The sequence below is a fragment of the Trachypithecus francoisi genome, unplaced genomic scaffold, assembly GCF_009764315.1.
Source record: "Trachypithecus francoisi isolate TF-2019V2 unplaced genomic scaffold, Tfra_2.0 Lachesis_group5, whole genome shotgun sequence".
Taxonomy (NCBI): Eukaryota; Metazoa; Chordata; class Mammalia; order Primates; family Cercopithecidae; genus Trachypithecus; species Trachypithecus francoisi.
The window spans coordinates 135,950,045-135,965,923 of NW_022681470.1; the positions used below are offsets into that span (position 1 = coordinate 135,950,045).

The 15,879-nt window shown below is 51.5% G+C and overlaps 1 protein-coding gene across 5 annotated transcripts in view; it reads left to right on the top strand.

The window, feature by feature from the left end:
• The first annotated feature begins 3,431 nt into the window (after window positions 1-3,431).
• Window positions 3,432-15,879, top strand: part of RFX1 (regulatory factor X1) — a 49,786-nt gene continuing 37,338 nt past the window's right edge. For 2 of the 5 annotated variants that reach the window (XM_033195888.1, XM_033195889.1), the window contains exon 1: window positions 3,432-3,673. The gene's annotated coding sequence lies outside the window, so the exon portion shown is untranslated. The remainder of the gene's footprint in view (window positions 3,674-15,879) is intronic. The other 3 variants (XM_033195886.1, XM_033195893.1, XM_033195892.1) reach the window with 3 other exon arrangements.

Below are 15,879 nucleotides of genomic sequence, written 5' to 3' on the forward strand. Positions count from 1 at the left end.
AGTCGCAGCTACTTGGGAGGCTGAGACAGAAGAATCCCTTGAGCCTGGGAGGCGGAGGTTGCAGTCAGTCAAGATCGTGCCACTGCACTCCAGCCTGGGTGTCAGAGTGAGACTCTGTCTCAAAAACAAAAAAAAAAAAGGATTCCGGGTGAGTCTGTAAAGTGGAAGCAAATTTGTAAGGAATAAAAGAATGGCTACTCCATAAAGAAGTCTCAAGGGCTGTATTTCTTTTTCTTTTCTTTTCTTTTTTTTTTTGTATTTTAAGTAGAGACGGGGTTTCGCCATGTTGGCCAGACTGTTCTTGAACTCCTGACCTCAAGCGATCTGCCAGCTTCGGCCTCCCAAAGTGTTGGGATGACAGGCGTGAACCACCACGCCCAGCCTTGTTATTTCTTGATGATATACTAAACAAGGGGTGGATTATTCCATACCTCTCCTTTTTAGTCCATACAAAGTAACTTCCCGGCATTGCCATGGCATTTGTAAACTGTAATGGTGCTGGTGGCAGTGTAGCAGTGAGGACCAGAGCTTACTCCCATGGCCATCTCGGTTTTGGTGGGTTTGACACGGCTTCTTTACTACAAACTGTTTTATCAGCAAAGTCTTTATTTATGTATTATTTGTTAATTTTTTATCTTTTTTGAAATGGAGTCTCGCAACATCTCCCAGGCTGGAGTGCAGTGGCGTGATCCTGGCAGACTGCACTCTCCACCTCCTGGGTTCAAGTAATTCTCCTGCCTCAGCCTCCCGAGTAGCTGGGACTACAGACACCCACCACCACGCACGGTTACTTTTTTGTATTTTTAGTAGAGACGGGGTTTCACCGTGTAAGCCAGGATGGTCTCGATCTCCTGACCTTGTGATCCGCCTGCCTCGGCCTCCCAGAGTGCTGGGATTACAGGTGTGAGCCACCGCGCCTGGCCAGCCTATGTTATATATTTATCTCACTGTTTACTGTGTATCCTGTTCTAGAAAAAAAGAGTCAAAGTCAAAGTCAAGGGAGTTGTTTGCTTTCTGTTGTTTTCTTTTCTTTTTTCCTTTTTTTTTTCTGAGACTCAGGCTGGACCACACAATCATTGCTCACTGCAGCCTCCACCTCCGCAGCTGAACCAATCCTCCCAGCCTCAGCCTCCAGAGTAGCTGGGACTACAGGCGCAGGCCACCGCGCTTAGCTAATTGCTTTGTTTTTTTGTTTTTTTTTTGAGACAGAGTCTCGCTCTGTCACCCAGGCTGGAGTGCAGTGGCAGAATCTTGGTTCACTGCAACCTCCACCTCCCAAGTTCAAGCAATCCTCCTACCTCAGCCTCTGGAGTAGCTGGGATTACAAGCATACACCACCATGCCCAGCTAATTTTTGTAGAGACGGGTGTCTTGCTTTGTTGCCAAGGCTGGTCTTGAACTCCTTGGCTCAAGCAATCCTCCTAGCTTGACCTTCCAAAGTGCTGGGATTACAGGTGTGAACCACTACAAATGAAGTCACCTTTTTTCACTTTTACAGCCCAGGGCCTTGCACTGAGGAAATAATGTTGGTTGCATTAGGGAACAAACTCAGGTGGAGTCACTTTCTGAATGCCACACAGCAGGGCTGCCATTAGACTTCAGGGCTCTCTGAGCCTGTTTTCTTTTCTCCTTGCTGTTCTAGGGCCTACCTGGGATGAGAGTGCAAAATTTCAGAGAAGGCCAAAGAGCTCAGTCATAATTGATATTTAAAACATAAAAAGTTGGCTGGGCGCGGTGGCTCACGCCTGTAATCCCAGCACTTTGGGAGGCCGAGGCAGGCGGATCACAAGGTCAGGAGATTGAGACCATCCTGGCTTACACGGTGAAACCCCGTTTCTACTAAAAATACAAAAACAAAATTAGCCGGGCGTGGTGGCCTGCGCCTGTAGTCACAGCTACTCGGGAGGCTGAAGCAGGAAAACGGCGTGAACCTGGGAGGTGGAGTTTGCAGTGAGCAGAGTCCGCCCCACTGGGTCCCAGCTACTGGGGAGGCTGAGGCAGGAGAATTACTTGAACCCAGGAGGTGGAAAGTGCAGTGTGCCAGGATCATGCCACTGCACTCCAGCCTGGGTGATGTTGCGAGACTCCATTTCAAAAAAGATAAAAAATTAACAGTCCGCGCTCAGCCTGGGCGACAGAGCGAGACTCCGTCTATAAAAACAAACAACAACAACAACAAAAATATATATATATATTTTAAACACAAGATCTGACTCTGAGCTTGCACAACGCATCTCACCTTAATCCCTGTCTTGGCGGATCCTGTCTTTATTTAAAATTGTGATGTTTTGTTCATCATAGATTTTTTCCCATTAATTTGGATATTTAACAAATACTGAATTAGAAGATTATCTTGATGACTGAGTTTTTGCGCCCAAGATGCTCACCCTAGTCCGGGCTCTGTTTCTGTCTTTTCTCGTCCTGCAGTACCCGGACAGTCCCTTGAGGAAACTGAGGCACGGAGGAGCGTAGGCGTGGGAGGTGTGTGTGTGGCGGGGATTGTGGTGAGCTCTCCTGGGCGGACCGAGCTCCCTGGGCTGGGCCGGGAGCTGACCTTTGCTTATCTACCGCGGTTGAAGCCGCTAATGAAGTCCCCCGCCTTGCAGAGACCTTTCCCAGGGCGACCGAACCGCCTGCAGAGCAGAGATAGCCGCGATCACCCAAGCAGCGGTGACCTTTTCCAGCTGGAGGGGACCGGGAGGCGGCAGAGGGCGCGGCAGCCGCGCTGTCTGGCCGGCTTGGGTGGAGGAAGATGTCGCCCCAGCGGGTGGGAGCTGGGATCGAACCCCGCCCCGGCCTCCCGCGTCCACCCAACCCCGACGGGGCCATGGGCAGTGGAGGCGGGGGATCGCGCGCCCAGTGACGTAATCGAACCCCGAGCCCGGCCTTCGCTGCTGTCGTCACAGAGGGTCTGCGCTGCGTCACCGCATTCCTCCCCTGACGTCAGCGCAAGAGGACAGAAACTGGCCCACCGAGCGAGAGAGAAATCTGGAGCGGAGCCCTCCTTTCTCGCCTTTTTAATTGGGTAAGACATGTAAAGTATACGCAGGAGCGAACTACAACTCCCAATCGGCCTTGCGTGCCAAGCATGCGCACGACTTCCAGCCAGAGAGCGCGGCAAACCTTTGGTAGATTGACGTCCTTTTAGTCGAACCAGGAGGCGGATTTTACAGCGGCAAACCAATCCGGTCCTCATAAGTCCCACCCCTTTATTCTTAGCCAGCCGCTTCCCTGCGGGAGTGACGGGCCCGGCTGCCTTTGAGGGTTCAGTTTCTTTTGATAGACATTAATACCGATGTATCAGATCGCTGGGAAGTCGAGAGGGTGTTGAAAAGCATGCATTGGGACCAATAGTTTATCTGCAAGGCCTGCCGCCGTCCAATCAGTTCTCCTGGCGTCGCCAATCACCCAGGGCACCGCCCCCGGCGCGTGACGTAAGTAGGGTGGGTAGCAACAGTTGCCCCGGTGAGGGAAACGGAGGCGCCATAGCCACGGTAGTCGTGGCGACCAAGCAACCCGGCAACGCGAGTCAACAACAACAACCGCCCGGCCGACCCCCACCCCCACCCCCCCGGCCTGGCCCGGGGACCCCAGCACGTCCAGTCCCCTTCCCAACATCGACTCCGAGACCTCCGAAAAGCCTTTCCGCAGAGAGCAGTGGGGAGAAGCGGAGGTAACCGGGGCGGCCCCGGGGTGGCTGGCCGGGCCGGGGCGGGCGGCCGGGCCGGGGCGGTGGATGTCTCTATAATCACAGCCCGGGGGGAAGGGGCGGGCGGTCAAAATGGCGGCGGCGACTGTCTGGACCGTGGGGGAGGGGGCCGGGGCCCGGCTGGAACGACACCACCCGCCCCCGTCTCCCCGGCCCGGCCCCCGCGAGGGGCGGGCGCTCGCAGGCCGGCGGCTAGTGGAGGTCGGCTGGCCGGGGCGGGGGGCTTTTATATGTTGGGAGGCGCGAAGGGGCGGGCCTGGGGAGGCTGGGCCAATGGGAGCGAGGGAGGGACGAGGCGGGGCCAAGGTGGGTGGGCGGGACCAGGAGGGAAAGTATGGGCGGGGCCCACTGGGTCTCCCCAACCTCCACCTCCGGAACCAGGTGGGGCAACCACCACCCGGGCCTCCTTCGAGATCCCTAAGCGATTGCCTTCTTCCTTAAGAGCCTTGCTGTTGTCCCCAGGACTCAGAGCTTGGACAAGTGCCTGTCCATCTGAGGCCTCGGTTTTCCATCCTGTAAAATGGGGAGAATCATTGACATCGCCCTTTTTCTGCAGTACGGGGACTCCTCATTCCTTCCGGGAATTTCACTTACGGCTTATCTTTGAACCTTTTCCTCCTATCTACTGTTTCTGAATTTGGTTTCATAAAATAACTGTCAGCTAGTCCTGATTTCAACACTGCAGCCCACTCCTAAACCTGCCACCTTCTCTCTGGGAGGAGTTTCATGGAGGAGCTAGGAATCGATTTGGCTTTAGCGTGGAAGATTTGGTTTGCAGAAATCAAAGTTCACGGCAGGGAGGAGAGATCATGAGGGACTGCTTTAGAGGAACAGAAACCTGAGTGCTTTTCTCTAGGCTGATGTTTGAGACCTGATGTTTCCTGGTTTGGGATGGCAGGGGTTTGTCCCTGGAGATGGGACGTTTCTGGGTCCTGCCCACTGAGGTCTCCCCTACTGGGAATGGGGGAGCAAATGGCGCCTGAGGAAATTTCTTAGATTTTTTTAAAGCCGATTCTCTTGGCCAGACACATGTTTTTGTGTCAAATGAGTGTCAACCGAGTCACATGTCACTGACAAGGTCCCAGCCTCTAGGGCCACGTGGGCAGGAGCAGTCAGAGGGAAGGGGAAGCTATCCATATTTGTGAGAGGAGAATCTTTGCCACTGCTTTTTAGGGTGACAATATCCTGCCAGCTCGGGTAAAAAAAATTTTTTTTTAAGTAGCCAGCCAGGCCAAGTGTCCTTGGCTGATTCTCCGTCTTGCTTTTAAGCAAACTGCAGCCGTTTCCTTTTAAATTAGTCAATAAATTCCAAGGAAAAGGATCATTTCAGGCTTTTCCCCAAGAGTTTGAGATTAGTCTGGTGGGGGTTGGCGGGTCCTCACTTCTCCAGGTACTTTTCCTAGGCCAGGTCCTTTTTAGAGGAGGCAGGGACTCTTTGAAAATTAGGACAGGTGGAGATTAATTTTCAGTAAAACAAACAAGCAAACAAGAAAGCTAGAAATGCCAAGTTGCTAGAAAGATCATCAGCACTTTTTTTTTTTTTTTGGAGACAGAGTCTCGCTCTGTTGCCAGTCTGGAGTGCAGTGGCTTGATCTCGGCTCACTGCAGCCTCCGCCTCCCGGGTTCAAGCGATTCTCCTGCCTCAGCCTCCTGAGTAGCTGGGACTACAGGCGAGCGCCATCATGCCCGGCTAATTTTTGTATTTTTAGTAGAGACGGGGTTTCACCATGTTGGTCAGGATGGTTTTTATCTCTTGACCTCATGATCCGCCCGCCTCAGCCTCCCAAAGTGCTGGGATTACAGGCGTGAGCCACCACGCCCGACTAGCACTTCTTAGAAAGGCTAACTGAGCAGGCTGGGCGTAGTGGCTCACGCCTGTAATCCCAGCATTTTGGGAGGCTGAGATGGGTGGATCACCTGAGGTCAGGAGTTTGAGACCAGCCTGGCCAGCATGGTTAAACCCTATCTCTACAAAAAATTAGCCAGGCGTGGTGGCACGTGATTGTAATCCCAGCTACTCGGGAGGCTGAAGCACGAGAATTGCTTGAGCCTGGGAGGCGGAGGTTGCAGTGAGCCAAGATCACGGGCCACTGCACTCCAGCCTGGGCAATAGAGAGTGAGACTCTTGTCTCAAAAAGAAAAAGAAAAAGCTAACTGAGCAGAAAGTGATGTTACCAATTATGTGGTCTTGTTGACTGCCTCAGTCACTAGTTACATTTACAGGTGAAGGGCCTGAGGAGTCATTTGACTAGGAAGAGAGCACTAGGTTGGTTTGAAGCAGACTTGAAACAGTCAGCTTTTCTAGCTGTGTGCTCTTAGGTGAGTTACTTAAGTTCTCTGGGCCTCAGTTTCCCCTCCTTTCATCTAGGGGCAGTAATCCTTGGTAATCCTTTCAATCTCATGTTTCTGTGCTATGGATCCCAGAAAATAATACCTGTGGAACCTCAACTACGTAGGAATTGCTGAAACTAACTAAATACAAAGTAATTGCTAACATAGTTATGTTAATGTTAGCCTCTGCTGTTATGGTGATTGTCGTTTCCTGTTCAACCCTCGGAAATACACAGTTGGCTTTTATTTTTATCATTTTGAATCCAGTGAGAGCCCTCGTGGCTTTAAAGGTTGACTCGCTTCTCGCTTGCTGGACTGCGTGGGTCCATGACAGGGAGCCAGGAAGTTGGCTACCAGGAATCCAGTTTGCAGTGAGAAAGTCACTCCCCTTGCTGCTGAATAGCCGTTCTCCGGCTTTAGGAGAGTCACTAGAAAGAAAAATCCTGGCCAGGTACAGTGTCTCAATTTGGGTGCTCACTCCCCTAGTACTTTGGGACGCCAAAGCAGGTGGATCACTTGAGGTAAAGAGTTCGAGACCAGCCTCGCCAACATGATGAAACCCTATCTCTACTAAAAATACAAAAAGTAGCCGGGCATGGTAGCACATGACTGTAGTCCCAGCTACTTAGGAGGCTGAGGCAGGAGAATCCCTTGAACCGCGGAGATGGAAGTTGCAGTGAGCCAAGACCGTGCCACTGCACTCGAGCCTGGGTGACAGAACAAGACTCTGTCTCAAAACAAACAAACAAAATGCTACTTGGGCCCAGGCCTAGACTCAGTCCCAAGCCTTCCAGGAGGCAGCTGGATGAGTGGGGATGTGGACATTGTGGGAAAGGTGGGGAGCTGGAAATGGTGTCTCTGGAGCTGAGGTCCTCACCCTTCTCCTCTGTCATGTACCTGAGCATCTGAGGAAAGGGGATGGTCAGGCTGCCCCTCCCAGAGATGCTGCCTTCGATGGCAGCTGCACAGGACATGGTCTTCCTAGGCTAGAGAGACTCCCATGTGCTCCCCAGGCCTGTTCTGGACCAGAAGGCATTGCCTGGCTCTGTAGCACAAGCCGGCTTCTGGCAGGAGGAAGTAACTTTCTCACAAGGTCTCAGCAGTCGGTAGACTGGAACCTGCCCTTGCTGCTCACTAGCAGTGTGTTTGGGTGCATCGTTTATGCCACCGGGACAGTAAGAGTCGAAACTCCCATGATGTGCCTGTCAGTTTTCTTTTCTTTTTTTTTTTTTGAGACAGAGTCCTACTCTGTCGCCCAGGATGGAGTGCAGTGGCATGATCTCAGCTCACCACAACCTCCACCTCCCGGGTTCAAGCAATTCTCCTGCCTCAGCCCCCCAAGTAGCTGGGAATACAGATGCCCGCCACCATGCCCAGCTAATTTTTGTTTCGTTTGGTATGGTTTTTTTGAGACGGAGTTTCTCTCTTGTTGCCCAGGCTGGAGTGCAATGGCGTGATTGCATTGCAACCTCCGCCTCCCAGGTTCAAGAGATTCTTCTGCCTCAGCCTCCCAAGTAGCTGGGATTACAGGTGCCTGCCACCATGCCCGGCTAATTTTTGTATTTTTAGTACAGACAGGGTTTCACCATGTTGGCCAGGCTTGTCTTGAACTCCTGACCTCAGGTGATCCACCTGCTTTGGCCTCCCAAAGTGCTGGAACTACAGGTGTGAGCCACCGCAGCAGCCTAATTTCTGTATTTTTAGTAGAGACAGGGTTTCACCATGTTGGCCGGGCTGGACTTGAATTCTGACTTCAGGTGATCTGCCCTCCTCGGCCTCCCAAAATGTTGGGATTACAGGTGTGAGCCACTGCTCCCGGCCTTGTCTGTCAGTTTTCTAGGAGCTGAGACAGAGTGAGGGGCAAAGCCCACCAGGTCTCTGCTGTTGGGGAACTTACCTTTCCAGTCATGGAGGGAAGAGGAACTAGGAGGAAGAAAATAAATCCAGCCAGACACAGTGGCTCATGCCTGTAATCCCAGCACTTTGGGAGGCTGAGACACGAGGATCACTTAAGCTCAGGAGTTTGAGACCAGCCTGGGCAACATAGCTAGACCCCATTTCTTAAAAAGATTAAAAAATTAGCCAGGTGTCATGGCACAGGCCTGTGGTCCCATATACTCTGGAGGCTGAGGCCAGAGGATCACTTGTGCCCAGGAATTCAAGGTTACAGTGAGCTGTGATTGTGCCACTGCACTCCAGCCTGGGCAACAGAGCAAGACCCTGTCTCTAAAAAACAAAAAAGAAAGAAAGAAAATAAACTCAACAGGGAAACACAGTGTCAGTAAGCAAATAAAATAGTACTATGTGCTTTAGACCCAAGGAAATGCGTATGAGCTGAGACCTGAATAAGGAGGAGAAGCCAGCCATGAAGGTGGGGTGGGGACAGCATGCCAGGTGGGAGGAAGAGGTGGGGCCGAGGCCGTGAGGCAGGAATGGATCTGCAGCATTCTTTTTTTTTTTTTTTTTTTTTTTGCAGAGAGGCTCACTATAACCTCTGCCTCCTGGGTTCAAGCAATTCTTCTACCTCGGCCTCCTGATTTTTAAAATTTTTTTGTCGAGATGGAGTCTCGGCTATGCTGCTAAGACTGGTCTCAAACTTATGGGCTCAAGCAATCTTCCTGCCCTGGCCTCTCCAAGTGCTGAGATGACAGGCGTGAGTCGCCATGCCTGTCCAGGATATATTTTAAAGAGACAGGGTCTTGTTCTGTTGCCCAGACTGGAGTGTGGTGGTGTGATCATAGCTCACTGAAGCCTGGAACTCCTGGGCTCAAATGGTTCTCCCACCCCAGCCTCCCGAGCAGCGGGGACTTCAGGTGAGGGGTACTATGCCTAACTGATTTTTGCAGTTTTTTATAGAGATAAGGCATCACTTCGTTGCTTAGGCTGGTCTTGAACTCCTGGGTTCAAGTGATCCTCCAATCTTGGCCTCCCAAAGTGGTGGGATTATAGATGTGAGCACTGTGCCCAGTCATTAGGAGATGTGTGTGTGTGTGTGTGTGTATTTGTATGCATGCAGTGGCACAATCTCATCTCACTGCAACCTCTGCCCCACCAGACGCAAGCAATCCTCCTACCTAAGCCTCCTGAGTAGCTGGGATTACAGCCACATACCACCATGCCCAGCTAATTTTTGTATTTTTAGTAGACACGGGGTTTCCCCATGTTGGCTAGACTGGCTTCAAACTCCTGACCTCAAATGATCCGCCCACCTCGGCCTTCCAAAGTGCTGGGATCACAGACATGAGCCACCACACCCGGCCTCTAGGATATATTTTGGAGGAGTAATTGACAAATCTTCTAAATGAATTGAATATAAAGGATGAGAGAAACACACATCATCCATTTAATTTTACCATTCTTCTGCAAGTTCATTATTGAAGCCATTCTACAGATGAAGAGAGTGAGTTTTCTTTCTATGTCTTTGGGAGGGCCTTGCTGAAGATGTAAACCATTTGATTAGAGAATCTGGCATCCAAAACAGGGGTCAGACCAGGTGCGGTGGCTCATGCCTGTAATCCCAGCACTGTGGGAGGCCAAGGTGGGAGGATCACCTGAGGTCAGGAGTTCGAGACCAGCCTGTCCAACATGGTGAAACCCCATCTGTACAAAAAATACAAAAGCTAGCCAGGTGTGGTGGCGGGCACCTGTAATCCCAGCTCCTCAGGAGGCTGAGGCAGGAGAATCGCTTGAACCCAGGAGGCAGAGGTTGCAGTAAGCAGAGACTGTGCCATTGCACTCCAGCCTGGGCAACAAGAGCGAAACTTCACCTCAAAAAAAAAAAAAAAAAAAAACCAACACAGGGGTCAACAAACTATGGCTTGCTGTCTGTCTTTGGTTGGTGAGTGAAGAATTATTTTTATATTTTTAAATTATTGGAAATATCAAAACTGGAATTATATTTCATGATATGTGAAAATTACATGAAGTTAAAATCTCAGTGTCTAGAAATAAAGTTGTATTCGCACACAGCCTGCTCATTTGTTTACCTATTGTTCATGGCCACTTTCACATTACAGTGGCAGAGTTGAACAACTGCTGCAGAGACTAGCCACAAAACTGAAAATGTTTACTGCTTGGCCCTTTACAGAACTTTGCCAAGCCCTCATTTAAAGTAATAGATTTAAACAGTCTCCATAAACAGCTGCTGGCTTTGAAGATAGGTGCACCCACTAGTGCTTTTCTTGGCAGATTCATTGCCAAAGAACCGTTTGTTCAGTAATGCCCTTGTTTTATGTGCCAGGCTCCATAAAGAAAGGGTTCTCATGCTCAAATATATGGACAATACCTCATGCTATGTATGTGATTTATTTCTCTCTAGGGAACAAACCTGCATAATTGCTTAATATAGTCTCCTTAAGAGGTAGAAAAGGGCTCTTTGGTCAAATAATTGTAGGAAAAAGATTGACAATCACAGTGCTGAGAAGGCCTCCAATAGAGAAGTTGGTTTGGTTGTTCCTTGATCTCCCACCTCCTCCTTTTGAGCTCAGCCTTTTAGAAATTAATCATCACCTCCTCTTCTTGCCCCTGAGTGGAAAGGATGAGGCCCATGGGCTTTGTGTCCCTAGGAGGAGAAAGAGCCAGTAAGTGAGGAGCTTTTAAAGCCCTTTCTTTGTGGGAGGGGCCACAAGGGGCCAGCTCTCTTAGGGCTGGGAAAGCCAAGGCCAGCATTTCTCAGAGTGCTGTGGGGACTGGCTGCCTCAGAATCATCTAAGGGACTAGCTGAAACAGACTCTGGGGCCATTTCAGACTCACTGGGCAGCAGATCCCAGGAATCTGCATGATGTTGCCGATGAAAGCTTAGGTTGGATTTCCTCTTGGTGTCCCCTCCCAAGAGCTTGAAGATCCTGTCTCCTTCCTCCTCTATCCCAACCTGGCTTGGATATTTGTTGAATGAATAACACCTGCCACTTATCAGTGTTTATTGGGTGCTGAGCTGATCTCATTGGATTTTTTTTTTTTTTTCTTGAGACAGAGTCTTGCTCTGTCACCCAGTCACCCAGGCTGGATTGCAGTGGTGTGATCTCTGCTCACTGCACTCTCTGCCTCCCAGGTTCAAGTGATTCTCCTGCCTCAGCCTCCCGAATAGCTGGGACTACAGACACAAGCCACCATACCTGGCCAATTTTTGTATTTTTAGTAGAGATGGGTTTTCGCCATGTTGGCCAGGCTGGTCTCAAACTCCTGACCTCAGGTGATCCACATGCCTCGGCCTCCCAAAGTGCTGGGATTATAGGTGTGAGCCACCGCACCCGGCCTGATCTCATTGGATCTTTGTAGCAATTTGATGAATTGCGTGTTTTCGTTATCCCCAGGTGACAGGCAAACTGAGGCCCAGAAGAAGGTTGGTAATATGTTCATGAGTTAAGACACAGCGCCAGGGTTCATGTGGGTGAGAGTCTGACACCAGGCAGATGAAGGGTCGTCGGCTACAGTGACTTAAGTACCCGAGCTGGGCCAGATTTGGACCTGATGGTGTGAGGAACCTCCTCCCCTCTAACTCTGGCAGAAGGAGTTTGGGGAGGGCAGGGACTGGAGGAAGATGGTCTTCACCCTGTTCAAGGCAGGCAGTAGCCTTTTCTCTCTCACGGCGGGCAAGTTTCCCTGCTGCCGGAGTCCCTGGGCCTCGGAGCACTAAGGCTGGCCACCTGCTAGGTGGGAAGGCCCCAAACGGCTTCTCATCCTGCCTGCCTCCACTCTTCCTACCAGAGTGACCTCACCTGGCAGGGAGGGTGGCCCTAGGGCCCTGTCAGCTCAGTTCCCGCCACCCAGGAGGGTCCTGGGGTCCCTTCCCAGCCTGCCGCAAGCCCAGAGGGCACACCCAAGAGGCAAGTGTAAGATCCTGTTTCCTTCATCCTCAGCAGCCCAAAGCTCTGGACGCTGGAAGGGAGGCAGGGCCAGGAGGTATTTTCATCTTTCCTGGAACTGTGTTAAAGGGCCCTGGGCAGTGAAGGGAGCCAGAGCCATTTCCTGCGTGCTTATAGCATGCCAGATGCCTGGCTACGTGCTGCCTACAGGATCAGGTTGAACTCCTCAGAGGCCCCGCCTTTTAGGGCCAGCCGTCCTCCCATTTCACAGATGGAGCCGTAGAGGCTCCCCTCCAAAGTCACACAGCTAGGAGGAAGCCAAGTTCAAATCATGACACATCCATCCCTGTCCAGGGCTTGTTTCTCACCTGCCTTGCCCCACTGCTAACTCAGACACCTCTTGAGTTTGGCATCCAAGGGCAGAACCTGGAACCCAGGGGGAGGGAGGCACAGGGAGGCGTGAAGGATGGGAACCACTGCACTGCCCGGCCTCCTGTGGGCTGCTCGGGCTGACTTCCCCCTTGCCAGTTCTGCTGCCCTTAACTGTGGCCTGTGGCAGGGGTTGTAACCTCTGCAGGTGACGCTTGGGTCTCCTGTTGGAAGAACTGGCAAGATGCTGTGTACTGACTTTAAGAAGCAAATGAAGATTGGGCGCAGTGGCTCACTCCTGTAATCCCAGCACTTTGGGAGGCCGAGGCGGGTGGATTACTTGAGGCCAGGAGTTCGAGACCTGCCCAGCCAACATGGTGAAACCCTGTCTCCACTAAAAACACAAAAATTTGCTGGGTGTGGTGGCAGGTGCCTGTAGTCCCAGCTACTCGGGAGGCTGAGGCAGGAGAATCACTTGAACCCGTGGGGGCAGAGGTTGCAGTGAGCCGAGATCGCACCACTGTACTCCAGCCTGGATGACAGTGATACTCTGTCTCAAAAAAAAAAAAGCAAGTAAGCCCTGTGCCTGGCATCCTGAGTGGGGATGGAGGCTGACATATGTATCTGGGGGTCAGAGAGACCTGCGTTCAATCCCCCCGTCACCAGTTGCTCAAGGCTTTCAGCAGCCTACCCCTCAGCCTCGCTCAACTCGTCTGTAAAATGGGCATGATGGTGCCTCCCTCACACGGCTGCTGGGAGGAGGTGACCTCAGTAGAGGGCTCTGGGGGCTCCTGGTCAACCAACAACAGTTGTTGTTTTTTACTTCCTCCTTCCTTTGAGGATCACCCTGCGGCTGGAGGGCCACCTGGGAACATCGTGGCACACAGGTGCTGAGTGTTAGTGCAGAAGAGGCTCTGGTCCAGTTGCCAGCCAGGATGCAGTGCTGCCCGGTGTCACAGCCAGCTGCAGGCAGGGCTCTCAGACGCAAATACCTTCCGGGGCCAGGCAGGAGCCACAAAAGCATGGAGCTGCAGCCTTTCCTCTTAACCACTCATGCCTCTGTCCCACTGTCTCTCAAATGCTTCGGACCTGGGGATAGGGCTCATAAGTACAAGGGTCCCCAAACCATCTGCCAATCCCCTGCTGCAGCAGGGCTGAGCGGGAGGGAGGCCATGCCCAGCCCAGCACCTAGGAGAGGGACACGCCCTTTAGCAGCCAGGCCCGCCCTGTTCTTTCCTTTTGTTTTGTTTTGCTCTGAGACAGGGTGTTGCTCTGTCACTGAGGCTGGAGTGCAGTGGGGCAATCTCACAATCTCAGCTCGCTGCAACTTCCATGTCCCGGGTTCAAGCGATTCTCCCACCTCAGCCTCCTGAGTAGCTGGGATTATAGGCGCGCACCACCACTCCCATTTAATTTTTTTTTTTTTTTGAGACAGAGTGTCACTCTGTTGCCCAGGCTGGAGTGCAATGACAAGATCTCGGCTCATTGCAACGTCCGCCTCCCAGTTTCAAGCGATTCTCCTGCCTCAGCCTCCTAAGTAGCTGGGATTACAGGCACGTGCCACCATGCCCAGCTGATTTTTGTATTTTTAGTAGAGACGGGGTTTCACCACGTTGACCAGGCTGGTCTTGAATGCCTGACTTCAGGTGATCCAGCCGCCCTGGCCTCCCAAAATGTTGGGATTACAGGCGTGAGCCACCGAGCTCGGCCAAGTCCGGCCCTGTTCTGAGGTCAGCCACAGCTGCCAGGTTCTCAGTGCAGCCTGGGCCTGCTCCCAGCCCCGTCGACCCGGCCACAGAAGGGTACTGTACCACTGATGAGCTTACATCTGGTGTCAAGACCCATAACTGCCCCCGGGCAGAGGGCCCAAAAAGCCCCTGTGGCCTCATGCAGCTCACGGGAGCTTTTTGGACTCAAAACACCTTCCCACTGGGAATGCTGATCAGAATCCCAAGTCCAGATGGCAGGCACGCAGGGAACTGGCACGGGTCCCGGGAGACAGCTTTCCCCATGACTTTGCTTCCCGGCAATAAACTGATGAGTCAGGAGTGCAAAACACCAGAGTTCAAACGCAGCCCTGCCACTTCCCCGCTGTGTGGCCTGGGGCAAGCACCTTAACCTCTCTGAGCCTCAGCTCCCTATCTGGCAGACAGAACCCAAATCCAGACATGGTTGTTGGAAAGTTTAAAATGAAATAGGCCGGTGTGGTGGCTCACACCTAGAATCCCAGCACTTTTTGGGAGGCTAAGGCAGGAGAATCGCTTGAGCCCAGGAGTTCAAGACCAGCCTGGGCATGATAATAAGATTCCTGTCTCTAAAAAAAATAATTATATGTATATATATTTCTCATATATGTATATATAAATATACATATAAATATATAGATATATAAATATACATATATACATAATGTATGTGTATACATATTTACATTACATATACAATATAAATATACATATATACACATATATGCATATTTCAATATACGCATACTATATACACACATATGTGTATTTATATATGTATATGTATATTTCTTTTTTTTTTTTTTTTTTTTTGAGACGGAGTCTCGCTCTGTCGCCCAGGCTGGAGTGCAGTGGCCGGATCTCAGCTCACTGCAAGCTCCGCCTCCCGGGTTTTACGCCATTCTCTCGCCTCAGCCTCCCGAGTAGCTGGGACTACAGGCGCCCGCCACCTCGCCCGGCTAGTTTTTTTTGTATTTTTTAGTAGAGACGGGGTTTCACTGTGTTAGCCAGGATGGTCTCGATCTCCTGACCTCGTGATCCGCCCGTCTCGGCCTCCCAAAGTGCTGGGATTACAGGCTTGAGCCACCGCGCCCGGCCGTATATTTCAACATATAAGTAAATATATATATACACACACACGCACACACATATATATATTTAGACAGAGTCTTGCTGTGTTGCCCAGGCTGGAGTGCAGTGGTGCAATCTTGGCTCATTGCAACCTCTGCCTCCCCGGTTCAAGTGATTCTCCTGCCTCAGCCTCTGGAGTAGCTGAGACTACAGGCATGCACCACTACGCCTGGCTAAATTTTGTATTTTTAGTAGAGATGCGGTTTCACCATGTTGGCCAGGCTAGTCTCAAACTCCTGACCTCAAGCGATCTGCTTGCCTCAGCCTCCCAAAGTGCTGGAATTACAGGTGTGAGCCACTGTGCCTGGCCTAATATATATTTTATTTATTTATTTATTTATTTTTTTGGGACAGAGTCTCACTCTGCTGCCCAGGCTGGAATGCAGTGGCGTGATCTTGGCTCACTGCAAGCTCTGCCTCCTGGGTTCATGCCATTCTCCTGCCTCAGCCTCCCGAGTAGCTGGGACTACAGGCGCCTGCCACCATGCCCGACTAATTTTTTGTATTTTTAGTAGAAATGGGGTTTCACCATGTTAGCCAGGATGGTCTCGATCTCCTGACCTGGTGATCCGCCCTCCTTGGCCTCCCAAAGTGCTGGGATTACAGGCATGAGCCACTGCGCCTGGCCTAATGTATATTTTTAAAAGATGAACTAACATAGGGAAAGTGCCCAGCCCCATGCCTGGCCTGCAGGAGCCCTCAGGAAGTGCCCACTTGGGGTCCTCAGCTAAGGAGATGGAGGCAAGGCAGGGGGCAGCCCCTGGCATTAGAGACTGAACCAGTGAGAACC